The 26,028-nt window shown below is 42.4% G+C and overlaps 1 protein-coding gene across 9 annotated transcripts in view; it reads left to right on the forward strand.

Annotated features, from left to right (window-relative positions):
* The window catches only part of ARHGAP32 (Rho GTPase activating protein 32), a 407,411-nt gene that overhangs the window by 321,751 nt on the left and 59,632 nt on the right, over positions 1 to 26,028 (forward strand). The window contains exon 1 of one of the 9 annotated variants that reach the window (XM_074976802.1): positions 25,305 to 25,473. The exons of the other annotated variants lie outside the window; for them this stretch is intronic. The gene's annotated coding sequence lies outside the window, so the exon portion shown is untranslated. Of the gene's footprint in view, positions 1 to 25,304; positions 25,474 to 26,028 lie in introns of those variants that run through there. 9 annotated transcript variants of the gene reach the window in all.

Genomic DNA, 26,028 nt, shown 5'->3' on the forward strand with positions numbered 1-26,028 from the left:
CCTAAGCCTACCTTAAACCGGAGTTTATTTTTAATGTGAAGGTTCCATTTATTGTCTCTGCCATTGTATGCAGCCTGGTTTGTGAATGGGGAGAGGTATTCAGGGCCAGATTTTTAAAGGTACTGGTGCATTGCTGTGCTCAGCTTTGCAACCCCTACATGATTTAAGAGCCTAAACCTTGTTTTCAAGAAGTACTCAGGAGCCAAAATCCCGTTAAATCAGTGATATTTTGGTTCCTACGTCTAAGTCCCTTTTGGAAATGAAATCTGGAGTCCTAAATTAGCTAGTTGCTTTTTGAAAACCTTAACACTAGTGTCTCAGAGAAACTCATCAGAGTCCCAGTTCGGTCCCACACTTGTGCGCATGCTTAACTGCCTTACTGAGGGATTGATTTAAACATGTTCTTAAATTTATGAATGTACTTAGGTGCTGAATTAGTAGAGGGTCGGCATCTTACTGGCAGTCTCAGCTGAAAAGATAAGGGATGAAAACCGAAACAGTTTTAGAAGCAGTACCTCCAGAACATCGTTAAAGTGGAACATGGTTAAAGTGTTGGTGGAAAAGTGTGGGGAAGTCTGTTTTTCAGTTACGTGTGTGCATTCTGTGAATATATTGTACCACTCAGGCTTCCATACCAATTTCCAAACTCATTAAAATTCACATCAGATTTCTTTTTAACCATCTGTTGTTTTAGCGTTACCAACGGGCCTGCTGGTGGGACGGGGGGCAGTTGCCCTGAGCTCAGCATTTCAAAGGGGCCTGGAGCTCAGGCTGTTGCTACCTGGGCAGTGGCAGCAGCTGGAGCTCTGGGCCCCTTTGAAGTGCCACTGTTCTGGTGTGTGCAGCTTGGCAGGGGTGTGGGGGTGGAAGCACCACGATCCTGCACTGAGAGCTGATTGCTTAGGTCCTGCCCCTTATACCCTTTGCCCAGCCCCTTCCAGGGCTTAGAGCTGCCCCACTTTCCCCCACCCTCCCGCCTTTGCCCCAGGGTCCCTGGCAGCTGTTGGCCCTGCCAGTTATCATTAGCTTTTCCTAGGAACAGAGATGCTTTTCCAAAAGGAACTGCCCAAGGTCATTGTCCTTACTTTGTCTTAACAGGGCATTCCTTCCAGAATCAATGTAGGTTTTAGACTTGGACTCAGGAAGGCATAGTTAGCAAAACAAAATGTGACCTTTGTTTCCTTAATCAAAATGTTGTGTGTGAAGCATTCAGGATGTTTTGTATCTACATGGTAGAAGAGTTTGCCATGAAGGAATTTACAAACATAGAACTGATTGTGTTGTTTAGTTGCTCATAGATTTAGCTGGATTAAGTAATCTAATGAAAAGCAGATGTAAAGCAAAGAAATTCCTGCCCTGTGATTTATTATTATTCATTATTACAGAGATCTTGATTTGCAAAAGTGATTGTAGTAACATTTTAATAGACCCATAAAATACCACGTTGGGCTACAGTGAAGTACAATTTCAGGAGTGAGATTCAAATGGAAATGAAATGTCGGAGGCTAAAGAGGAGAGGTGGGACAACGTATTTATATAGGAATAATGTTTCTTTAATTATACAAGTGTGCACTAACACCAGATGTGGAAGATGAATAACTGTCTGAAGAATAACAGGAAATCTGGACTTAAATGAAAATTATTTCTAATATGTCCAGTTATTGTGAAATTCAAAGGACTAACCAAAAAATGCTTCTGATACAAGGTTTTTTAAATATATTTGATAAATAAATCTTATAACTAAAACTAACATTTCTGAATGTACTGCTGGCAGCATTTGTGAAATGAAAGCCTAATGTAATGCTCACGTCTGTTTTAATACTATTTGAATCTGTAGATATATGTAGATTTATATGTGGAACCTTATTAATTTAAAAAAGAAAAGCCAGCCCAATTTTGATAGATAAAATGGGTTCTTATCAGTGTTTACTCTAATTTTTTCCATCTGTGGTTGAATAATTTTTGTTATGTGCACCAACGCATATGCAGATGTGCATCACCAATAGAAACACATGCTACCATCTGTGGGTGCTCTGCTAATCATCTGGGCAGCACCTGAATCACTCCTGGGAAGCTGCCCAAATGCTCAGCTTCCAGGGAGCACTGGTTCTTATCTTGGAATGAGTTCGTTTGGCAATGGTATTATAGTCTTCACCTCCTGTCCCAAATAATTATGTAGTATTAGTATACTGCACTGTTTGACAGCTAGTACTTCTCACCCCAGAAGTGACTGAACTTGAGTGCTGCTGTAGATGGAAGTAGCTCCTGTCTGTGTGGGTTTTAAAGAGTTTTGGGATACTTAGAGATAAGATGACACACTGATTCCACATATTATTCTTTCTGGTGAGAAGTGAATGTACTGAACCTTCAGCCTGCTGCTTCAGTGAGGGAAAGCAAATCAGTGTTTTTCCAAGTGAAATGTTTGGAAGTGCCTTTCAAGAGTAACTCATTCCTCTCATCCCCAGTGCTGTTCTTTTCTGGTAAGTATGTCTTGGGATAGGATGTGCATTTGTTCGTATCATCTCAATTTGTCTGATTTTCATTACAGTGATAATAGGCATCATCTCTTATCTGTTGTCTTTGGTCACTAACCTTTGGCCATCAGCTGTGATAGTTCAGTGTCATTTTCAAAAAGGTATCATGCTTCTCCTCATACATAAACTTGTTCTATGTTTCAGTTGTTAACACGTAGCTTGTTATTATGTGTCTCATAGTGCATGAAACCAGGCTTGCCAAACCCTGTCTCAGAAGTACTTTGGCTTGACAGTTTGTTGGAAGGTGTTCAACCTTGTCACCTCATAAATTGGGAGAGAATAGGGCCAGTCTTCAAATAAACATAAACAGTTTACAGCATGGAGTTCTGAGCACAATGGAGGAGGAGCAGTTGTGGTGATGCAGAACATCTCTGTCTCTCCCTCATCCCTCTTTTAAAGCTAAAAGTAGCCCAGTTTATGACCAAGGAATTCTTTTTGTTTAGATTTAACAGGTACATTTGCCTATCTGCTATTTACCGCACACATACACTAGCAAATCCTCATTAAGGTTAATATCATATAATATAAAAAAAGCCTTAATGAGAATTAGCTCATGTTTTAATCCATGTGTTATAAGTTGTTAACCACGAGTAAATATTTTTAACATAACAATGGAGATGAATCAAGCCTCCAGATTCAGATAACCCTCTGAACTTCCGAGGCAGGTCTGCAGTATGAATTGAGTATTGGTGATGACTGATTTTAAATGCATAGATGTAAAAACTGAGGTGCAGCAGTTGTCTAAGGGATAGGTGCTAAGAAAACAAACTCAGAAGAGGTTGAGGCCTCATTAAATAAAAGCTCATTGTAAACTCTGAAGATAAGGACAGGGTGTTTTGTTTAGGGTGTACAGGAATGTGCAGGTGGAGGGTGCAAAGAGCACAAATTCAGTAACGTAGATGCCTGTATTTAAGCAAGCCTATTAACCCTGGTTAATGCCCATTAGATATATATTCTAGCTGGCTTTTACTCTAGACAAAATACCAATTGATTGTTAAAACCTTTATAATTGAAAGTAGGACTCTTGTTGTTAATCGTTATCTATGATACTCAAAATAATTAATTATTGACTTTTTAATGTAGAACTTTCTTGTTAAATCTAAATTGTATTGAAATTTCAGTGAGCCAGCTTGAGGCTAAGCTTCCCCTGGGCTGCTTGGGAAAATCCAAATGTACTAACACACGTGGGGCTGATAAGTGTAATTCTCCATGGAGTATCCGGAAAATGTTCTCTTAATATTTAGTGACCAATTCTATGAGATGTTATGTATTCTCAGCTCCCCTGGAATTTAATATATGCTGCTGCTAGTCAACACGTCGCAGGACTTGGAGACTTTCTTCTACATATACATGTTGTTGTTTAATTAATTATTGTTTTTATTTAGTTATTCTTCCCAAAGAACTTCTCTATGCATGTCTCAGCTGTTATGAACAGTCAGCCCAAGAGGTTATGTGCTCATCATAAGATTTAGCAGGACAAAATCAACTTGATTAAGCCCCAGATTTAAAGTGATCTGATCTGGTGGGAAAATACTTCTAGGTGGGTTTTTTTGTTCATTTGTTTGTTTGTTTTTAAATTAATCACAAAAACAAAGCAAACCTTGGGACTGAGACATTGAAACCCATCACTTTTGCTACTTTGCAGTGAGCATGGAACGTGTTACCTAAGACGGTAGTAGGAATCTCCATCCTTAGAGGGTTTTAAGGACTGGTTTGATAAAGCCCTGTCTGGGATAATTTAGTTGGGGCTGGTTCTGCTTTGAGCAGGGTGTTGGACTGTATGACCTCCTGAGGTCTCTTCCGATCTTAATTATCTGTGATTCTGTGAATAGAATCTTGTGAAAGCCCTGCATTTTCCTTGACATTTTTGTGGGTTATAGTTCAGACTGAGAAGTAAATTTAAAGCTGCTTTTTGCTTTAGTGCTATTAAAAATGAAGCAAAATAAAAGGTAAAAAGGGACCTAGTTGGTAGAGAAGTATATTATTTTTGTGAAGTTAATATTGTAAACTCTGGAGTTGATTCCTTTTCCTGGTTGGAATTGTCCATCTTTGTAAAGATGATACAGTTCTAATACCTGACTGTCATTCAACAGAGCACATAAGCACATCCATGACCTTAACTACACACTTACAGACCATTGAAATAAACAAGACTAAATCATATGTTCAAGTGCGTTGCTCAGCAGGGGCAGGATAAAAGTTAAACCATAAAGTCAAGTGATTTTCTGAGTCAGAACCCATGTTAGGTGCTGAGTTCCTTGAATGCCTGTTGATTTTAGTGGTATTCAGGGCAATCAGTACCTCTCAGAAGATTTTCAGCACTTCGCAGAATTGTTTGGGTCTGTATTAATGTGCATCTAAATGTGGATTTGCAAGAAAATGGCTCTGCCTGCAGTCTAGCCAAGCTTGAACTGAAATTGACCCATTCAAAATGGGTGTATGTTTTAACCATTTCTTTCTTTTTTTTTTTAATTTGTACCTTCCCAGTATCCCCTGCCCACGGAGCCCATCCAGCGTCTTGGAGCTACTTCCCCCCTTGTACGTTTTCATTTATTCCTTTTTTCGCTCTCTCTTTCTTCCTTCTCGCATTCATGCCAGTCAGTAGCCGTGAAACTTTGAGGAATGTTCAAGGAAGCCAAAGCCAAATAGTATTGCAATGTGTGTCTTTAAGAACTTTAAACATAAAATAAATGCAGCTGGGAAACGGACAACAATAATTCTAACCCTCTCCTGCTAAAGATCGTAAGGTTACTGTATGGCATTAAAACCAGGATAAAGACAAAGTAAACAACTTTCTAAGCCCCATGCAAACAAAATTAGGGTGTCATCTGGAAGAAAGATGGACTGAAGTGTTGGGGATGGAAGGGAACTAAATATGACTTAGTGAATTATATATTTTAAAACAGTTTTCAGGAGAAAAAAGAATACAGCAGCTTCTCTTAAAAGTGGGCTGATAATTTGATTAGTAACGGGCACTCCCCAGCCCCAGAATGACTCTGTGAGGTTACCTGGGAGCACCATTCTGTTGGTGTGTCCTACAGCAAGGCCCTGTTTTTGGTTAGGGTCTCTAAGGGAGTATCTATACAGCAAAGTTATTTTGAAATAACGTCCACTATCCTGAAATTACTTTGCAAGCACATGCAAAATAGTGGCTGGCTTATTTTGAGCTCCGTAAACCTCATTCCACAAAGAATAGTGCCTACTCCAAAATAGATAGAGAATAGGAGCTATGTTGAAATAGCGGGCCTTCAGCCCTACCCAGATGGTGGCCTTAAATGCAATGCAGCATCTAGTCAGTGCAGCTGCTGTATTTCAAAATAGCTGAGGGCTGTTTCTTTATTCTTTGGATTCATAATTCAAAAAATAAACTGTTAAACAAATCAGTTATTCTAAAAGTCCCCATCTCCCTGTTCAGTCCTCCTGGCTCATTGTCCATATGATGTTGCTTGGTACTTCATTGTGAGAAATGGGAATGTAGTTCCTATTCCCAGTATCTTCTGAAGTGGTTTAGCAGGGATTTAGGGAGCCGTCTCAGAGATGTCTCCTTACTGAGATGGGGGATTGGAAAAAAGAGTGTCATCTGACAGTTTTCACTCTCTGAGGAGCTGCTTTGCTGAATGCCACCAATGAGGCAGTGGGGCTTACAGACCAGTCTTTCTTGGCCACCCATGGGGACTCAGAGAAGAGCAACAATAACTCTGAAAGGGTCATGCAAGGGGGGAATGATTTCCTTCCTTAAATATTGTCAGCAGTTTCAGTAATCATATATTAGCTGTTTTCTTTGTCATTCCAACTTTGAGTGACAAAGCAAAGAGCCCAAGGGTATTGATATTGAGGCAAAGATTCTAAGAATGAGCGTAAAGTTGATTGACATGAGATGACACATTTGACATACAACATACACAAATTCTGCAGTGAGGATAGTGAGTGCTAGTGAGACCTAAGAGGTGTTTTGGTTTGATTTGTTTTTTTGGATGTGTGGGGAAAAAATTGAGAGAGCAAGAATCTTTGTTTCTTCATGGACAGAAAAACTTTGTGGGAAAGAAGTAAACCTTGTACACTGCAGAAATGCCTTTCTTTCTGGGGTTCAGCACCACTTAACCTCAGATGATTTTTTGTGTCTCTTTTTTTTCCTTTGTAAAATGAAAAAGAGAGTGGCTGCATTCCTGGTTACTTAATGCAGTCTGAAAGGTCAGCACTCCAACTGTCTCTGCTTTAAAACAATTTCATTAGGGGAAGAATTCAGACATTCAATCAAGGGTAATATTTCTGCTCAAAGGTATAACGTTTATTAGTGGTTTTGCTTGCGTTTTCATCTGAAATTAATTTCTTTTGGCAGCCATGTCCCTTTCTGAGTAACATGATTGAAGCAAATATATTAGAAACTTGGCTGCCACAGCAGATGGAACACCAGTACATACCACGTGAGACTTGACTGATGTGCTTAAGGATTCACCTGTGTTCTGCACCGGTGGATCTTGTTTGTAATAATTCCATACATCACAGTTACACATCTCCTGCTTGTAGTAGTTTGGGAAGACTTAGGGTATGTTTTATTTTTTTAATCGAACTTGCCAGTCTTAAGGAGTTGGTACCTCTCTGCCCCGTTTTCCCGCTCGTGTAACTTTATTGAGAGTTAGAGGGAGATGCATGATCATGTAGGACAGTGGTTCCCAACCTGGAGCTGACGACCCCCTGGGGATCTGCGAGTGTATTGCAGTTGGTCCATGAGAAAAATAAATAAATAAAAATAACAGAAAATAAGTTTTAAATAAAGTGCAAAGTACAATTATTAATTTAAAATCTCTTCCAACAACGTTATTAATTGCTGGACGAAAATCTTTTACATTGAATGAAGTTCACATAGCAGTTGGAATTGGATTTGATGTGGGTCCGCGGATAGTTTGGTGAAAGGAGCATGAACCTAATTTGAAAGTTTTGCTGAGCACCCTTGGCAGGAGCTTTGAGGATTGAGCGCTTCCGAAAATGAGGCCCTATTTATAGAGTCTAGCACAGATACAAAATTGGTATCTGTATCCACATCTCTAAAACTGATCTGCAGATACCCACTCATAAAGTAGCTATCTGCAGATTATCAGGGTTAGACATACAAAATTTGTGTCAGCATCTAGATCCACGAAAGAAGCTGCGGATATCCACAGTCACATTGGTTAATGCAGATACCCACGGCTCTAAAGCAGAAATCCACAGATTCGCAGGGTCTGCCTATATATTTAGGGTCTGATTACACCTAAGACTAGGACTTTGCAAGCTTCAGCCATGTTCAAATGTCACCAAGATTCTAGCACTGCTGTAATCAAAACTATACTAAAAGCTCCCTAGTAGGCTACCTGCTGCAGTTGCTCCTGGGTTAGAGGGAGAAATCCTTATACACTAGCAGGACACAAGTGCTAGGAACTTGCTGACAACAATCATATCAGCTAGCCCACTTCCTATCAAAGGATAGGCGTGTGGGTATTCTGTTTACATCTGCTTTTACAATATATCATTGTCCTACAGAACCAAAGCACATCAGACCGGGATCCAGACTTCTGAAGTGTTAATTCTGTTAGTGCTATCTCTGCAAATAAAATTGTGAGCCTCTTAGAGTTTGTTCCATTAGCTTTTTAAAATTAAATGTTTGTCCTTTCTCTTGCTTTGTCCCTCTCTGCACCCCCACACCCCAAATTGCATGCAGATTTGGAGATGGATAGTGTACAGCCAGGTTCTGCATGTGTTGCAGAGACTCTGAACCAGTTCCAGCTGAGCTCAGGTAGAGCCATTATCGATAGTGTCCTTTCAGTGTCCTAACCCAGAGTCTAATACTGTACGTGATAGCAGTAGCGATGTACTAACAACTTAGATTTGGTTACAGATGCTAGACGTAGTTGAAATGGATGGTTAGTTTCCATTTCTTTCGGGAATTTGGAAAAGCAATAGCCTGATCCTGAAAAATCCTTCATGCAAGTAGTTTTTCCATGACTAATCACACTGAAGTCAGTTGAACAGTACGCTAGAGTAAGAGTAGGAGGATTAGATTCTTTTCACACTGCAGCATTGACATTATTCATTTACATCATAGATTAACTAAGAAACCTCCTCACCTGCAAGAGCTCGGAATCTAAACCATGGTTCCTTTTGTGGTGATTATAAAAATACATAAAATATAAAAATACATGGTACCGAAACCAACTTGTTTGTCCCCCAGAGAGGAGAGCCTGCTCCGACGGGAAAGAGCAGAATGGTCATTGTTATCATTGAAAGAGCTGTATGGTCATTGTTATCATCACTACATTGCAACAGCTTCTAAGGAGGACAGTGTATAAAATAAAACCACCTCAAGGGAACTGATGAACTGTAGCATGTGCTAGCTATCCAATTGGCCATGATAGTGAATTATTCTCTAACACCCATTTTAGTTTTGTATTTTTATGAATGAACATCTGGAGTTCTGTCCATAACACTGTTATGCAAAACTACAGCCCAAGGGAAGTGAGGGGTAATGGGATATGTCACCCTTGTTGGAGTACCCAACAGAGAGAGACTGAAGATGGAATGCATGGACAAAGAGACCATCAGGTCAGCAGAAGCCCTCCCTCTGAGGGAGGACTGTGCATAGACCTGAGCAGCACCCATTCTGCAGTTTGAATAAAGGATTTTGCACTTCAGAGCTGTCAGTACAGCCTCTTTTCACCAGCACTAAATTAATCTTAAATATTTTTTTAAAAAGGCTTGGGTAGGGGGAGGTATTCAAAGATTTATCAGCAAAGAATTTTTTTAATTGGGCAGCTTATGCCCTCTTGTGCTGTTTTATAATGGATAAAGAAGGGTGGGATGTTTTTTCCCTGTCCTCCAGGTCTAAGTATTATTTCGTTGCTCTTATGTACCTCAGAAATACCAACAGAACTGAGGCTAGTCTTTGGTTTTACCATTGGGGATTTTCCAGGGTGTTTATTTTGAAGTCCAAGCACAATACTTACCATAAGTAGTTCCAATGACTTGCTATCACTGGTATTTCTTGTGAGACAGTACCAGTGTCTTTAAGTGACTGCTCAGGACCGTAACTGTGGTGTGAGGTATGGTATCTCATTGGAAACAGTGATTGCCTGTTTTGCTCTTTAAATTCCTGTGCAGAGTTACTAAAATAGCAATAACGTTTTCCTCTGAGATATCATTTAACAGCTCTTATGTTTCTCTCTCTCTCTCTCTCTCTCTCTCTGTCTTTTGCTGTATTCCATTTCCCCCATTCCCACTGCAGAAAATAAGTAAAAAAGTGGGGGGACCAGAGCAATGGTGTGGCACAATGGGGTGCTGCTATATGCAGGCTTCATCTGCTCTGCATTTAATTTTAAACCTGAAAAACCATGGTGGATAGTTTGAACTTGGAAGGGTGGTTTCCCAGAACTTCATGTTTTAATATTCTAGGAGCACAACAACAAACTTGACTTTAGAGTCTCGGAAAATATGTATTGTAAAAGATCTGAAGGATCATCTGCAAACTAGTCTGTGTGCTTTAACTAGGTCTGAGAGGTATAAATTAGATGTGGGAAACATCCCAGAGTTATTCCTTGAAAACACTATCCAAAGGACCCCTTCCCACAGATCTCTAGAAACTGGCTGCTGTGGAGTTACTCGCTGTGCTCTTGATGCAATTCAAAGAGCTTCCCAGAGGATTTACTGGAGCAGTAAACCCTCTTGATGCATGTCATCCGACTCTGTATCAGCCATGGTTGAGCTGGAAATCTTCAGCTCTTTGCAGACGTGAGTTGAGGGAACTGTGCTGTTTTAAAAGCTGAGAGCCTCAGAGTTTGAGGTGACCTGATAAGGCATTTAATGCAACAAATGATAGGAGAACTGTAGACTGAAAGTGGAATATCTCCTGCCCTGGTTTATGTCATCAAGAAGCTGAGATCCAGGATGATCTGTCATAATATGTTGCTAGCTGATGATGATAAACTCGCCCACCCCAATCACGCCAATCAGCTTCAGAACACAGAAAGTTAAGCACTTTATGCAGTGCAAAGGCCAAATTTCCTCATCTTCCAGTGGGATTTTTCACTAGAAGGCGAGCATCAGTGCCAGGAACAGACCTCATCGTTCCTTCAGGGAGCTACATCCAGTCAGTTCCATCAGGCACTAGGGGCTGTGCCCACTCACCCTCTCAGAATGAGGTGGATGAAGGAAAGACAGTTCTGTCTACAGAGAGAACACATCCCCAGAGATGAGGGTGACTGGTTTTCAGCTGGGCCTGGAAGGGCTTTCTGCACCAACACCCCCTGTGCACCCCTCTTCTACTCTTTGAGCAGGCATATGGGATCAAAAATGTGTTTCCAAGGCTGTAATGTGTGGTGTATACAGGGCTCACACAGCCTTCTGAAAACAAAGTTCGTGCAGGTTGCACCTCCCTGGTCCAGCACCCTCGGGACATCAGTAGTCCTGAACAAGGTTCTTTGCTGGACCAGGGGAAATTAATGCTTCTCAGTCCCTGGCTGTCCCTTCTGGACCTCCAGCCACAGCTCCTGTGCCCATGCGTCTGCTGGGGGCTGACAGCACTGCAGTCTCGGGGAGACCAGCTCCACTAGCCCTCCTATCCTGGCTTTCTGGTCCTGTTGGACAAGGGATGTTGCTAGACCAGAGAGTGCCTGTTTTACAAGGTGCAACCTGTACTATTTAATCTTAACAGAAATAAAACCTAGGAGGAGGAAAAGTTTTTTTAAAAAAAACCCCCAAAAGTCTAGCCATTTCTTGGTCACCTGTCCTTGACAAAGATCCTAGTGAGGCTTCACTTTCACAGTCATCCTGCAACTTTGGTGTCTGTCTGTCTCACTTTATGGGGTTCCCCCTACTTAAGGAAGTATGTCTGTTTAATCGTGGTCCTTGTTTTCCTGTGTTCACAAGTATGGCCTGTCTGCTCCTTTAACATACAAGTTCAGTGAGCCCAGCAGGGGACAGAGGTAGAACATCCCAGGGGACAATGCAGGAGACATTTTCACTAAACATTGTAGAGAAGTGACGGTCTGGAGCTGTTATGCTCCCTGTTTGTTTTTTCAGCAGCTTGCTATTGACCTAAACTAACACATTCTTACAGTAAACATCCCACACCATCCAATAAACATCCCAGTTGCTAGGTCAGCATACGGTAGTTGCAAATTATTGTAGCACAGCCCCACTCAGTGAGATGAAGAGGGTATTATTCCTTGTTTTACAAATGGGGGAACCGAGAGATTATGCTCATAGATACCCACTAATTTTTGGTGCCCAATTTGAAATGGCTGGACCCTAGCATTTCAGTGCACTTGAGCATTATATAGCTGTTGTTATGTTTAAAGTGTGGCTGCCATTGATTTCAGATTCAGCTGTGAGTGCTCCATGCTTCTGCGTGCCAGAGCTCACAAGTTGGGCACTCAGCAAATGAGGAGCACACAATTAATGAGAGCGTGGGAAATGTTTGGGTTAAGTGACTTGACTAGAACCTTTGTGGGATAGAGTCCAGCTCTCCAGGGCAGACCTCCACTGTCTTAATAAGGAGACCATCATTTTTTTGAGTGGTTACCTGTCTGATTCACTTCTCTGCCAACTACCTGAACAATGAGGCAGCAGTTCTCCAGATAACAGCCTCCTTTGTTACACAAACCTGACTTTTCCTCACTGCAGGGACATCCTATGTGGTGAATGATGCAGAGTCAAAAAATCAGTAAGTATTCATTTAGTTAAACACCATATCATAATGAAAGGGACTGAATTAAGGTTGTGTAGGAAACCTTAATTCTGGCTCTTTAGTGTTTGACTTGGCACCTTTAATGATGTTTGTCAATGGCGTTCACCTGGGACTCCTCGTCTGACCTTCAGGATTCCCTCAGTCCAACACCCACCTTCCACTTCGCAGTTTTCTTGCCAAGTCTGGCACTGTTCGCCTTCTTCACTCCCCATCCAGTCCGTGTCTCTGCTGTTGCCTTGGTCTTCAGTCACTCCTGTGTACTCAAATTCCCCATCCATGCTAGTTCACGGCCCCACTCATACTCTCCAAACTTGGCATCTAATCTTGTCTGTGTGAGTGCGCAGCCGATTGTGGTTCCTCATCAGATCTGTCTCCACCCCACTGCCTCTCTGTCCCAGTCTCCTGGCCCCCTTAGCGCTTTTTCTGATTTCAGTCTCGCACTGCCGTTTAGCTCCCAGCTCTCTTCTGCCCCATTTTCCTGCCCAGCACGGCAGATGTCGTCACATCTTACTTCTCAGGCCTAGTTTTCTTATCCCCCCACATTCCTGCCGGCCTCCAGTCCCCTCCCACGAGATCCTTCCGCCAGTCTCTCACCCGCCCTCTGGCCCCCCAGTAGTATTCTCTGTGAGCCGAGTGCTTGGGTGGCCGCCCAGGAGAGGCTCAGGAGCTGCCTAGCTGATTAGCAGAGTGCTCACAGCCGGCAGCAGGTGTTTCTATTGGTGGTGCACATCCACATGTGCCCTGGTGCACACAACAAAATGTCTGCTGCCTGTGGATGGAAAGAATTAGAGGGAGTGCTCCCTCCGCCAGTTCCTCTCCTTCCTGCTGCCTGGGCCTAGCAGGGGATCACTGAGGGCACAGGAAAGACAGACATCCTACTGTCAGATCAGGTGCCCAGACCTAGACTCGAGATGGCTCACAGCCACCCAAAAGCTACACTTGCAGGGAAAGTCCCACTGACTTCAGAGGACTACATGCCTGCAAGGCTTCCAGAATCAGTCCCTCTGCAATAGCTTCCTTTGGCTTCCTCAGGATTAGATTTGAAAGGTTCCGGTTTGCCAGAGCCTGCCCGGTTCTGCAGTGCCCACACCCTTCAGTAACACAGGAGTATGTCATGACCTGATCAGCACCCAGACCTGTATCTGCTCTGCTGCATGCAAGGAAGCCGTGAGGAGCATAGGACTTTCCCAAAGCCAGTGAATGAGGGGCAGACCCAGGGTCAGAATTTACAAAATAACTTCCCATCTCAACTCAACGTGAAGTTGTTAAATAAGCCCTGACTACCCTCGCTCGCCTCCTGCTGAAAATGGCAGTTATTTAATATATTCTCCTCTAAGGGTTTATAAAATTCTGCCCTGGGGTTGAAAAGGGTTCTCCGTAATGCAGCTTTCTGCGGAGTCACAGTTACCAAGAGTGTCAGTGGTTACATGAGAGTTTTGGGGTCTGAGGATGGTGGTTTAGAGGAGGACTGTAGCAAACTGGGATGAGCAGTGGATTTTTGGGAGCTGTTCAAGTAGCGGTGCTTGAACACCTCCTCCACATACAGCTAAGCATCTGGAGCTCCGACCATACTTCTAAATTTCACTCTGCTTTGAATTTCATTTTTGCTGGTAGATTTAAAAATAATCTGTGTACATACAGTTCACAAATCATTGGCTGATTTAGCAAGTGAGAGACAAGCAGTAATTTAAAGCATTTCAAATAATTTTTTAAGAAGACAAAGCAGGAGAAGGTCAATGGATTTTTTCCTTCTTTTCTAGTCCTTTAATAGTGCAGATATTTTCCTGCAAAAGCAAAGCAGAACAAAGTATAGATGTTAGCAGTACTGCTGTAGCACTTAGTTTTTCTTACACATACTCTGTGGAGTAATGGGTAATATTTGCAGGCAAATAAATATTATTTGTAATCCGAATAACATCAGATTTCCAGAGAGTTTCCAGGATGTTATGGAAAATCGTTACCAGGTTCTCGTGTGTAAATGAGTTGTTTTCTTTGGAAGTGTACATTTTGGTATACCCACTGTTAACCAGGACTCTCTTTTTTTAAGTTCCCTTGATTAGGTTCTGGACATGTCTCTCTCTTCCAATTACATACTTGTATACGCACACAAAAAGGTATTGCATTATGGTTATACCGATACAAGCCAACATACAAATATTCATATTCCAAATAAGAGTGACTTTATTTCACTTTAGCTTACAACCCTTCTGAAGCAACAAGCTAAATGGAAAGCAGGTACTCATATAAGATTGTCTGGGAAATGGGTGGAGAGTATATGATTTAGCTATAGCTATTTAAATTCACAACCTAGGTCAGGGGTCAGCAACCTCTAGCACAGGTGCCAAGAGCCAATTTTCACTGGATCTGAGGAGGGATCTCAGCCCTGCCAGTCCTCTCCCATGCAGCCGGGAGCTTGCTCATAGCCAGTCTGCCTGTGGTTCAACAAAAGACCAGCTAATGCTACCAAAGACCACCTAAACAGTAAAGCTCTGCATTTTCATTTATTAATGAAGCTGTTGCGAGGTGGACTATTAGTGACTTCAGAAAGTTCCACTGGCATCTGGACAGTACATAGAGATCAAAAGGTCCAATTTTGGCACCCCACATCCGAAAGGTTGCTGACCACTGCCCTAGATTGTAATCGGGGTCTGACAGACTTGCCAGGCCCTTGGGCAAGGTGCAAGGGGGTGTCTCCATGTTCTCAGAATAGGGGAGGCCTTGGGCAGAAGGGGCAGAACTGGGAGCTGCTGGCACTCAGCTCCACCCAGAATGTGCTGCACTGACCCAGATGGCCCTGAAAGCTGCCCAGAGTATGCTGTACAGTGCTCTGGTGGCTATTTAAGGGGATGGGCTGCTCCTATTGTGGCGATGGCTGGGAGTCCAGTGGTATCACTTCAGGCTCTTAACCCTTCCTTAGGAGAGAGCTTGAAAACAAAGAGAGAAAATGCAGTCTCTGATAGCTGATCTTTCAGTCTTAGGCATGCACACAGAGCTTTCTCTAGGATACAGGAATCAAATCCTTGCCTGTTAAAAGAGGGGATTTATTAACAAAACAAAAAGCTATATGTGATAAAGCGTACTTGGTCGCTAGGTGTTACAGAGCCACTTAAAAAAGGTAAATTAAAACACAGAGAATTACTTCCCTGGGATTCAGTTTAAATATTATTTTATACTGGGGGGTACCTCAGCCAGCCTGAGAAGTCCTGCTTCAAACCCGAAAGAAAAAGAGGTAATATGATCGCAGCTGATTAAACATTTCCTTTCTACTCCCATATCTATTATTCCATGATTGCTTTTGAGATCTGTATAGTTTTGAAAATTTCCAGCCTGGTTCAGACTTAATTCATTTCTGCATCTCTCCTCTGGCCACTCAGAAGCCTCTCAGTCAGTACGTGCTTTGTTTCAAAAATCCCCCTCTCTCTTCTCATTGTCTCACCTGCCTTCTTGCTATCAGAGACCCCACTCTCTCTGGGTTTAACCCTCTACAGGCATTCATTCATGACATACCCTATTGCAGTTTTTGTGACTTTATTTTGGCAGCTAATGTCAAGAAATAGAATCCTGCTAAAATCAGTGGAGCTACTTGCAGAGTAAGGTAACATGAGCAAGGTGGTAGGAGTGGGTCATAAACAGTGCTTTTTGCCAGCACCAAGGTTTTAATCGTAAAGTGCCTCCTTTTCACACTATTTTCTTTTTTGCTCTCTGTTCCAGTTTTCATAATGGTTTGAAATTAGACAAATGGCAGATTGCCCTTCCCTGCTTTTCCTATTTTTATTATACCATTGTGCACTTGTAAATTACTGTGGAAGTCAAGCTGGGGAGCTGAAATACTTCCAAGCAGATTTAACCACAAATGCATGGCACACACCTTCAACCTGTTCTTGCTTTTGCCTGTGGATTTATCAGGGGTCATGCTGATGCATACCTTGCATCTCCAATTACACCCTGGTCCCATGTAAGTTCACATGCAGCAGAATATCTGTTTAGCTTATTTCTCAGCAGAGGGTAGCAATTGAGCTATAAAGTACATGCCTGCAGCTCTTGTGCTTTACTGGTTCAACATTAATGTTGCTACATCTCCAGGCAAAGTGAAAAGAGACTTAAAGAGCAAGGTCAAAATGGCAACATCATGTCTGCTAAAGCAGTTTTTCTCAACCTTTTTTTAATAAATTACCCCCTTTTCCAAAAAAAATTGAAAGTACCCCCAGACTTCTCTCATGTGCCCCTAAGGCTATGTGTAGCACCAGTTGAGGAGCATGGTCCTAAGGCAATCTGAGGTATTGAAACAAGTATCTTTGAACTTTTCCAGATGACTGTATGCTTTTCAGGAGTCAGATTTGTTTTGCTGGCTACCAAGTTACCGCTCCCTTAAAAACTACTTACTTATAAAAACATGCAAAAATATCACAAAGGCTGCTATTGAAAGGGTAGCTCAGTGGTTTGAGCATTGGCTTGCTAAATCCAAGGTTTTGAGTTCAGTCCTTGTGGGTGGAGCATTTATGGATCTGGGGCAAATATATTTAAAAAAAAACGGGTGGGGGATGGTGCTTGGCCCTGCCAGGATGGTGGGGACTCGACTTGATGACCTCCTGAGGTCCTTTCCAACTCTATGAGATGTGTATCTCCATTTATTTACTTCCTGGCTTCCTACCATTTTATTATCACGTAAATTAATTGGACTAGAAATAATGCATGTACATTTCAGCGTAAGGCCTATGGAACAGTCGAAACAAGTCATTGTCTGAATGAACTTTTAGATTGTACTTACTTTACTAGTGTTTTTATGTAGCCTATTTGTAAAACTAGGCAAGTATGTAGATGAGTTGATGTACCCCCTGAAGACCTCAGTGTACCTCCAAAGGTACATGTACCCCGGTTGAGAAACCCTGATCTTAAGCACGAGAGTTAATTTTTGAGGAGTCTTTAGAACAGTTAGTTGTTCCTTGATTTGTATGAGCCATTACATAGGTTTGGAGAGAATCCTTAGACAACTAGAGAAGAAGGCATAGTTTAGAACATATTACAAAGCCTCCTAGTACATACTGTCAATGACAGATGTAATTGTTTCTATTAGAAGGCCCACAGACACTGGAGGAAGGGTTTTCCTCTCTTTTGCAGTGAGTTTAAACTTGCTGCAGGATGTAGTTTGGACATTACTTTGGCTTCCAGGGTCTGCTTTGTTAGTTTGTGAGCCAGCTTGCACCTAGTGGGGTCAACAGCCACTGCAGGTTCCAGGGCAAAGTGGGGTTGGGGGTGTAGGCTTCGTGCCCTTGAAGGTGCAGGGCCAAGTGCGCAAATGGCAGGACAAAGGGCATTCACTCTTTGTGCTGCTGGGACTGTGGTGCTGGGTCCCCAACGGCTGTGTGGAGTGGCAGAGCAGCACTACAGGCACCTCAAAGGGGCACAGAGCTTCGGCTGCTGCTGCTGAAGTATCAGTGATGGTGGCTAGTAGTCCAGGCTCCCCAAAAGGCTGGGCCCCAGGGCTGCTACCACACAGGTGCCAGCTTGATCTACTCCTGGCTGCTGCCGTGCTGTCAGTCATGCTGTTATTTTTAAAACATTAGGGTAAGCAGAGCTAGTACATATCTGCCTGCCTGCGCTGGTAAGCATTACCCCAGTTGCTATGTGGGCATAATTTAGGAGAAACAGTTTCTGTCCTCAATAGTGTATAGTCCAAATAGACAAGGGTGCATCTACATTAGGAACCAACTTGCAAGTTAACTTTGAAGTTAGGCACTACTTTGAAGTCGCCAGCAGACATTCTACCCACTTTTTCCCTTACTTTGAAGTAGGGCGACCAACCTCGAAGTCTTTACTCCATTTCCAGGAATGGAGTAGTGCCCTACTTCCACGTTTAACTGCGAAGTAGGGTGTTTGTAGATGCTCAACTTTGAAGTTATTTTTGTAGTGTAGACACAGCTAAGATGGGCAAAAGTTATAGCAGGTAAAAGAAAGGCAGAATGACTTACCTAAGGCTGTGCAGCATATTAATAACGATTAATTTATTCGGGGCAGGAGTTCAGGTCTGAAATCCTGGCACCCTTGAAGTCTATAAGTTTTTTTTTTTTTTTTTCCCCCTGTGACTTCAGTAAGGTCAGAATCCAGTCTAGGTCTTCTAGCTTCCAGTCCTTTGTCCTAGCCACTAGATTACACTGTATTGTCAATACTTCATTTACCCTCTAACTGAAGTAAGAATATATAGGGCATAATTTGCCTCTTAAAGATATTTTCGATTTATGGTGTAATATCCATTGCTTTTGTGGATGTAGCAGAATTGGAGCCGTGTTCTCCAAGTTTCATTTCATTCAACTAAAACAAACCAGCAGTCACATAGCACTTTAAAAACTAACAAAATAGTGCTATGTGACTGGTGGCTTGTTTTATTAGAATGGAGACTAGCATGGTGACCTCCCTGTTACTGTTCATTGAACTAGTTCATTCCATTTTTGATCCATACACAATGAATTGTCGAAGGAAAAAGGTAAGCTTTGGGAAGTTGTGGAAAATTGAATCAGTGTAGTTGTGCCCATGTTAAATGTTAAAAACCCCATTAGCCTTGCTATTCCATGCCTTCCCATATCATAAGGTTGTCATTTCAGAGCTGCAAGAATTTTGTCTTTCTTGCAGCGTGAAGATTTTGTGCAGCTTTGCCTGTGACACGGCGCTGTATTCTTGTCATGCAGTCCCCATGTTTTCCGGGCTGATTGCTCCATCTTCAAAGCACACATTGTAAAACAGGCAGTAAAATCTTTCCTCCTGCACCAGGATCAACATAATCAGAGTGATAATCTCCAGCCAATAAGACCTGATCGTAAATTAGGAAGGGGGTTTAATGTTGTTTGTGACAGAACCCTTGTATTCTCATTCCAGGTATCAGGAAGTAGGTGCACGGATAACTTGCAGCCTTGATTTGAAATCCAAGGCTGTTTCTCCGAAAGTGGTATGCTAATAAACAGCCTGAAATATGCTAATGAGGTACAGATGCAAATTCCTCACACCTCATTAGCATAAGGTGACTTGATTTGGAGTCTCCGAAATGGCATGTAGAAGTGCGGCCCCCTGGTAGGGTCTTCCAGAAGGAAGTCCTTCTTCCGGAGGCCCCTTCTTCCCGAACATTTTTAGCAAGAAGGGGCCTCTGGAAGAAGGACTTCCGTCCGGAAGACCCCACTGGGGGCCGTGCTTCTACACACCATTTTGGAGTCCAGAAGATCGTCTTCCAGACTCCAAATCACGTGACCTTATGCTAATGAGGTGTGGGGAATTTGCATCTGTACCTTATTAGCATATTTCGGGCTGTTTATTGGTGTAGAAACAACCTTGGATTTCAAATCAAGGCTGCAAGTTATCCGTGCATCTACTTTCTGATAACTGGAATGAGAATGCAAGAGTTCTGTCACAAACAACATGAAACGCCTTTCCTAATTTATGATCAGGTCTTATTGGCTGGAGATTATCACTCTGATTATGTTGATCCTGGTGCAGGAGGAAAGATTTTATTGCCTGTTTTACAATGTGTGCTTTTGGAGAAAGTGGCATGGGTAGAAACAGCCCAACTGTGCAAAATTAAGTATTTAATTAAGTCAGCCTGGCAGAATCCTTGCCTAAGACAAGTCAGGCATAATTGTTTATTGTTTCAGTGCATTATAGTTAATGGGGATGAGAAGAGTTGGGGACCAACCAAGTATGTTTTCCTGATTAATTATGAAGCTGATGTAATTGTCCTATTTCCATAGTTCCTGTTCTAGTCTTGATGATCTGAATTTGTATTTGAATTGACTTTCATTGTGTGCACACCCCTATTGTATATATTGTCTACTAACATTTTAACAAATTAATTTAGTAGCAGGAATGTTCGTGGGAACAGCTGATAACAAGTGAATATTAAGTGATAAAAAGTGATCTAAGAGGTGAATATTAGACTGGAGTTGCAGAAAAGAGAATTAAAAGTCAGTATTATAACTATGCCCTTAGGAAACTTCATTCTGATAGTTTAAACTCATCCAGGCATCGAGAAGAAATGATATTTTAATCTGCTTCTAACCCGAAAAACTCAAATTATCACTGTCAAACTGAGAACAAGTGTTATCGCTAGACTTGACTTGGTGAATCATTTTACATAAATACTTTAAAGAAAACTTCGAGTTACTTGAGGACCATCTGCGAACAGTATATGAAACGAAATTTGTTGAACAAATTATTCATTGTGAATTGGTCACCCAGCCCTGTGGTTTGCCAAGATGCCTATGTGAACAGAAGCAGATTCCTTTTTAGCTTCTCTGGCCTCCAGTTTGCTTGATTTATCCACTGACTCTACATCTCAAAGTTTGTGACCTCACATACTGTGATGTTAGACGTGATGTTGTGTGACATCTCTGCATAAATTGGGTACATTCAGCAACAAACTGATTAAACTGAATAATAATAATAATAATAATAATAATAATAATCAGATTGAATTTATTAATAGCATGTTAGCCTTAAAGGAATACTAGAGTGCAAAGACTAAGCATAATGCACTTTGAGTAGTCCCTTTTACTTCAGTGGAATTCTTGGAGTACAGAAAGGCCTCAGCACTTATATGGCAATTTTCATCTGTAGATCTCAAAGCGCAAAGGTTTATATTAGCACCTATGGGATTTTCAAATGGGGAAGCTGGAACAGGCAATAGAACTCTTGTGTCCCACTTCAAAGAAACTGCCTCTTTACTATACGTGTGTTTACATTGAAACACTCAGGAAAGTTTATGCAACAAAGGTTTTGTCTACACTATCAAGTGTAAAGGAGAACCGTGGCAGTGTGGTCACAGCACCCGCGCTGAGTCTGACTTGATAGCTGAGATTCCTGGAAGTGGCCAGGCCATATGAAGGTAATCCAGGGATGTGGGGGAATCCCAAATGGCTCCCTATTGCCTTGCCATTCTTTTGGTTGTCAATGGTCTGCTCCCTAGGCCTCCTTCTCTGGTCTTCAGATGGTCTCAGGTCTGTAGTGGAGAAGGGAGAACTCAGGGTATGTCTTTATGTACTGTGGTTTCGACATGCTGCAATTGATCGGCCAGAGTTGATTTTGTCTCATCAGTGAACACGCAGTAAAATCAATTTCTCTGGACTTGGACATCGTCCTGAATGAATTAAGGGGTATCGGCATGAGCCCGAAGAGCCCTGATGTACACCAGGGAACAAAGCTGATCCTCATATGTCAATTCTAGCTATGCTAATTGCATGGCTAGAATTGCATACCTGGGATTGGCTTTGATCTCTAATGTAGACCAGGCCTCAGTCTCTATCCCCATTGAAGGCCTTGTGCTGAGGGCCTCTACCATCACTGCTCCAGCGAGTCACTCCCCATCTTGTAGCTGTTCATTTGATTTTTTCCTCCGTAACTGATGTATGTTGCACTGTTCTTTATTGAATTTCATTGTGCAGATTTCAGTCCAATTCTCTTTCTTGTCAAGGTAGTTTTAGGTGGACAGGATTGAAATTGAACTCACCCATCTTTGTGTCATCTGCAAATTTTATAAGCATCCTCTCCACTCCATTAGTCAAAGCATTAATGAAAATACTGAATATTGTATAGTACTGGATCCAGGAGAGAGTTCCGAAGGACCAATGTTGGCTCTGGACAGATGCTGGCTTCCTCTGGGCCTGGGGGTCCAGTCCCCCTCTTTGCCCGAGGCCCTGTCCTCCCCCATCCCTGCTCTTCCTGCCTCTGTTCCACTCTAGGCTCTTCTCCCAAATCCCTGCCAGACCTCTTCCCATGCCCGCCTTGCCTCTTTTCACCTCCCCTAAATATACCCCATCCCCATTCCTCCTCTCTCCCATATCCTTCTGCTCTCTGTGAAACTGCCAATCACACCAGGTGGGGAGGGGGAGGGAGAGGAGGAGTTTAATCAGCAGGGCTTCATGCGGATGGGAGGGGGAGCACTCATGGAGATGACGCATAAGATCCATCCCTAGAGCACTCACAGAGTTGACACACATAATCAGATGTTTCCCGCTTTAACGCCAAACTGGAAACCCAATCTACTGCTCTTGTCAGCCTGTGGGGAGTCTTCCCAGGGCACCAACAAAATTTTGGGGAGAACATGAACCCTTGCTTATTCGAAGATAGCATAAAGATGTATCAGTGATGGTGCATAGCTTTGGCACTTTGTAACAACCTGCAAATAGGAGGCTCCTTTACCTTGAAAAGGAGTTTTAAAACATGGCTTCACCCAGGTCTAGATTAAAGTATAGGCACATGCCTCAGGTCTCAGCTTGATGATGACACGTGATGACAAGATGGTGCTCGGTACTTTTCCACGTCCAGTGGATGGTAGGCTAAGAAGTAATGGGCTTAATCTGCTGCAAGGTTAGGTATTAGAAACAGATTTCTAACAATAGTTAAACTCTGGAATAAGCTTCTGAGAGAGGTTGTGGAATGCCCATCACTGTAGGTTTTTATGAACAGGTTAGACTAACACCTGTCGGAGATGGTGAAGGATTTCTTAAGGTCCCTTCCAGCCCTATCTTTCTATGAATCTATAATAGCTTTTCATTAAAGCATATGCTGAAAATATGTGGAATTTACTATTCTTACAGTGTTGACATCTGCATAAGAAGAAAACATGCCTCCCTTAAACATGTCCCGTACTTGCAGGACATTTTTCTACCATTACTCTAACCCAGACACCATGGTGGCTAAAATGCCATCACTGTGTCTATGCTACCGGTCCTACTGTTGGTGGTGTTATGGTGAATTATAGGTTCTAAACTAGGGAGCACAGAGACCATGCTGATGCTAGAAGTGCTCGTGTACCAATGAAAGCTGATTAAAAAGAAATTCTTATATAGCGTGGATTTCAGGTTTCTGAGGGTCAGCTGCCAGTAGGTTGGGTAATGGTATGGTCATCTGTTGCTGTGGCTTTGTTTAGTCCCAGGAGCTATGGATTCCATGATTTTCGTGTTCTGTATTGGTTTGTTTATTATTCATGGTCACATATCTTGCCATTTTGGAATTGAATGTGGTGGATGTGGTAGTGACAATAACTCTGCTATTTACTGAGAACCCTGAGAGCTGCCAAGCTAAACGGGAGGCTGTGGACTTCCTCACTAGTGTAAGTCAGCAGTACTTTTAGTCAGCCCATCAATCAGACCTTTGGATAGAACCTTCAGAAGCTCAGGGTATGTCTGATACAGCGGCTCAGCTGCACTCTTGCAGCTATGTCTCTGTAGCGCTTCAGGGTACATCTAGACTATGTGGAAGATTGACCCGGTCAAGGTTGATTTTCCATGGTTCAGTTTCGCATGCCTGGTAGAGACGTGTGAAATGAAATTATCTGGGGTTGGCAGTCAATCCCTGTACTCCTCAGTATCATGAGGAGTAAGAGAGGTCAGCAGGAGAGTTTCTCCCTCTATGAAGATAGCCAGGTAAGTCGGTTGTACATAAGTTGATTCAAGCTATATAATTGCTGTAGCTAGAAATTTCATATCTACAAACAACTTACCTGTCTAATGTAGACCTGCCCTCTGCGTAGACATTATCTATGCTGACAGGAGAACACGAGACAGTAAGTAGCTAGGCTGACAGAAAAAATCATTCCCTGACCTATCTCTGACTACACTGGGGATTAGGCCAGTATGTTTCTCTCTCTGGGGTGTGCGTTTTTCACATGCCTGAGAGACATGGTTACACTGATATAAAATCTTAGTGTGGACCAGATCTCATTCAGAGAGTCTGCACTAGAGAGGAAAAAAGCAAATGCATTACTCTTCCCCCTTTCCTGCAGGCTATTTCAGAGCTAAACAGGCAGGCACTGAGAGAGCAAGTTTATTTCTAGCTTGTCAGAAAATGGTGGAGAGGGAAATGGGGAGGAATTTTTATTTTAGTATTTTGTGTAAATTTTCCAGACAGCTCAAGTTTTAACCTGTTACCTAAAAGCTGTTCACTAGATTAAAAAGTTGCTGTATTGATGTCAGAGAGTTGGCCTAATTTGTTTTCTACTCTGCAGATCCAAACAGCTGACTCAATGCAGAGCAGCAATTTTGGATTTGCTGCTAACTGGATTAGCAAAATGAGACCATCCAGAGGGATTGTCTATTGTAGAAAAATTGCACCAATGTATCCAAACTGATTTAAAATCAGTCTAGTTACACTTGTGCAAACCTCTAATGCACATGCACTTAAAACTAGTTTAAACCTTGTTTAAATCTGTTTAACTTGATTAGTTACTAGTTAAAGCCATTAGAGGTATGTTTTTCCATGGCACTTGCAATCTTTTATGAATGGCTGTTCTCTGTTATTTTTAAGAACAAATTGCGGGGGGTTTGGTTTTTGTAAAGGGAAAAATGAATCTAAAAAAAGCGCATGTCCTCAGTGAGCACAGAATGGGGGAGATTTTCTTCCTGCCTCCTATTATTAGTTTATTTATACAGCGTGGTCAGTTATGTATGAAACGTTAGGGATGAATAGAGGATGAGATCCCTGCCCTGAGCAGCTTACAGTCTGAGGAGGAAAGGGGATTAGTTTATTTAGATTAGTTTTTCCATCCAAGACTAGATGATGTGAGCCTCTTACTTGCTGCAGGACTAGAATTACTCCCTGCAAATGCATGAGTCAGCTTTTTGTTGCCCTGCTTCTCTGTGATTCAATTGCTTTTCTTATCTCTGGAGCCGAACATATTGGCCTGTCAACAGGCCACTCCTTATTCCCGACCAACCTGGACCTGCTGGAATAAAGGAAAAGCGGCAAGTGAAGCGAAACCAAATCACAGGGGGAGGTAAACTGGAAAATCAACCAGTTGGAGCAGTGATGTGAGGAATAAGCAGTTACCTGAGTGCAAGGGTGGAGCTAGACTAGTGTAGCTTGTTTCACAAGTGTGAGCTTTGGGAGGGACCTCTCCTGGAGTTGGAATCACAGTGCACAGTCTGTTCTGCCTGAGACACTGTGAGCTTCAGAGTCAGAGGACCTCTGGTCAGGAGACAAAAGCCACAGCATGAGAAGCTGAGCAGGGAACCTGAGAGCAGAGAGGTCAGAGAGCAGAGCTTCAAGGGGGCACAAGTGCGGTGGATATTTGAACCAGAGGCCCTGTGCAGTGGAAAAATGACCTTTCAGTCTGTCTGGATCTAATGCTCTGTGGCTGGACGAGAAAGCTGAGCTGATTAAGAAACTCCATCGCTCTGTTAATAAGTTTGTGATGTTAGCTTGCCACTGCTGAGATACAGATTTTTCTGGCCTGCAGCAAAGGTAAGAAGTGCTTTTGCCTTTTTCTGGCATTGTGCTTGTCTAAGACGTGCAGGGGTTTATTTTTTGGTTCCCTTCACTTCTTGTTGCTTAATAGCTGCTGGTTGTTTAATGACTGTTGGTGGATTTACCATTAGCAGAAAACTGTTTGAAAAGCTTTTCAACAGTATTGCATGAGGAATGAGTGTCCTGTGGGATCTGGTTTCAAATAGTCTGGGCATTTGAGTGGCTTTTACTCTTTAATTACCTATATGCTTTGTAATGTTCGTAAGGCATTGGATGCATAGTATGGGACACTGTGACAGGAGTTGGCCATCCAGGATTTAGGAACCTGAGAGAACCCAGGTGCCTTATTTCAGCTGCAGCAGCAGTGTCTTAGCAGGACTATCCCTTTACCCTCCTCCTTTGCTAAATGAAAATACCTGTTACTCAGGAATAGGTAATGACACTGTGTTGTCTGGAGCCTTGACTGCTGCATCTCAACAAACTTGTTTTTGTTTTAAGAAAAATAAACTCCCTTGAGATCCATGCCCTTGGGCAGATTGCTTGATTCTGGAG

Source organism: Carettochelys insculpta, chromosome 25 (assembly GCF_033958435.1).
Source record: "Carettochelys insculpta isolate YL-2023 chromosome 25, ASM3395843v1, whole genome shotgun sequence".
NCBI classification, from domain to species: domain Eukaryota; kingdom Metazoa; phylum Chordata; order Testudines; family Carettochelyidae; genus Carettochelys; species Carettochelys insculpta.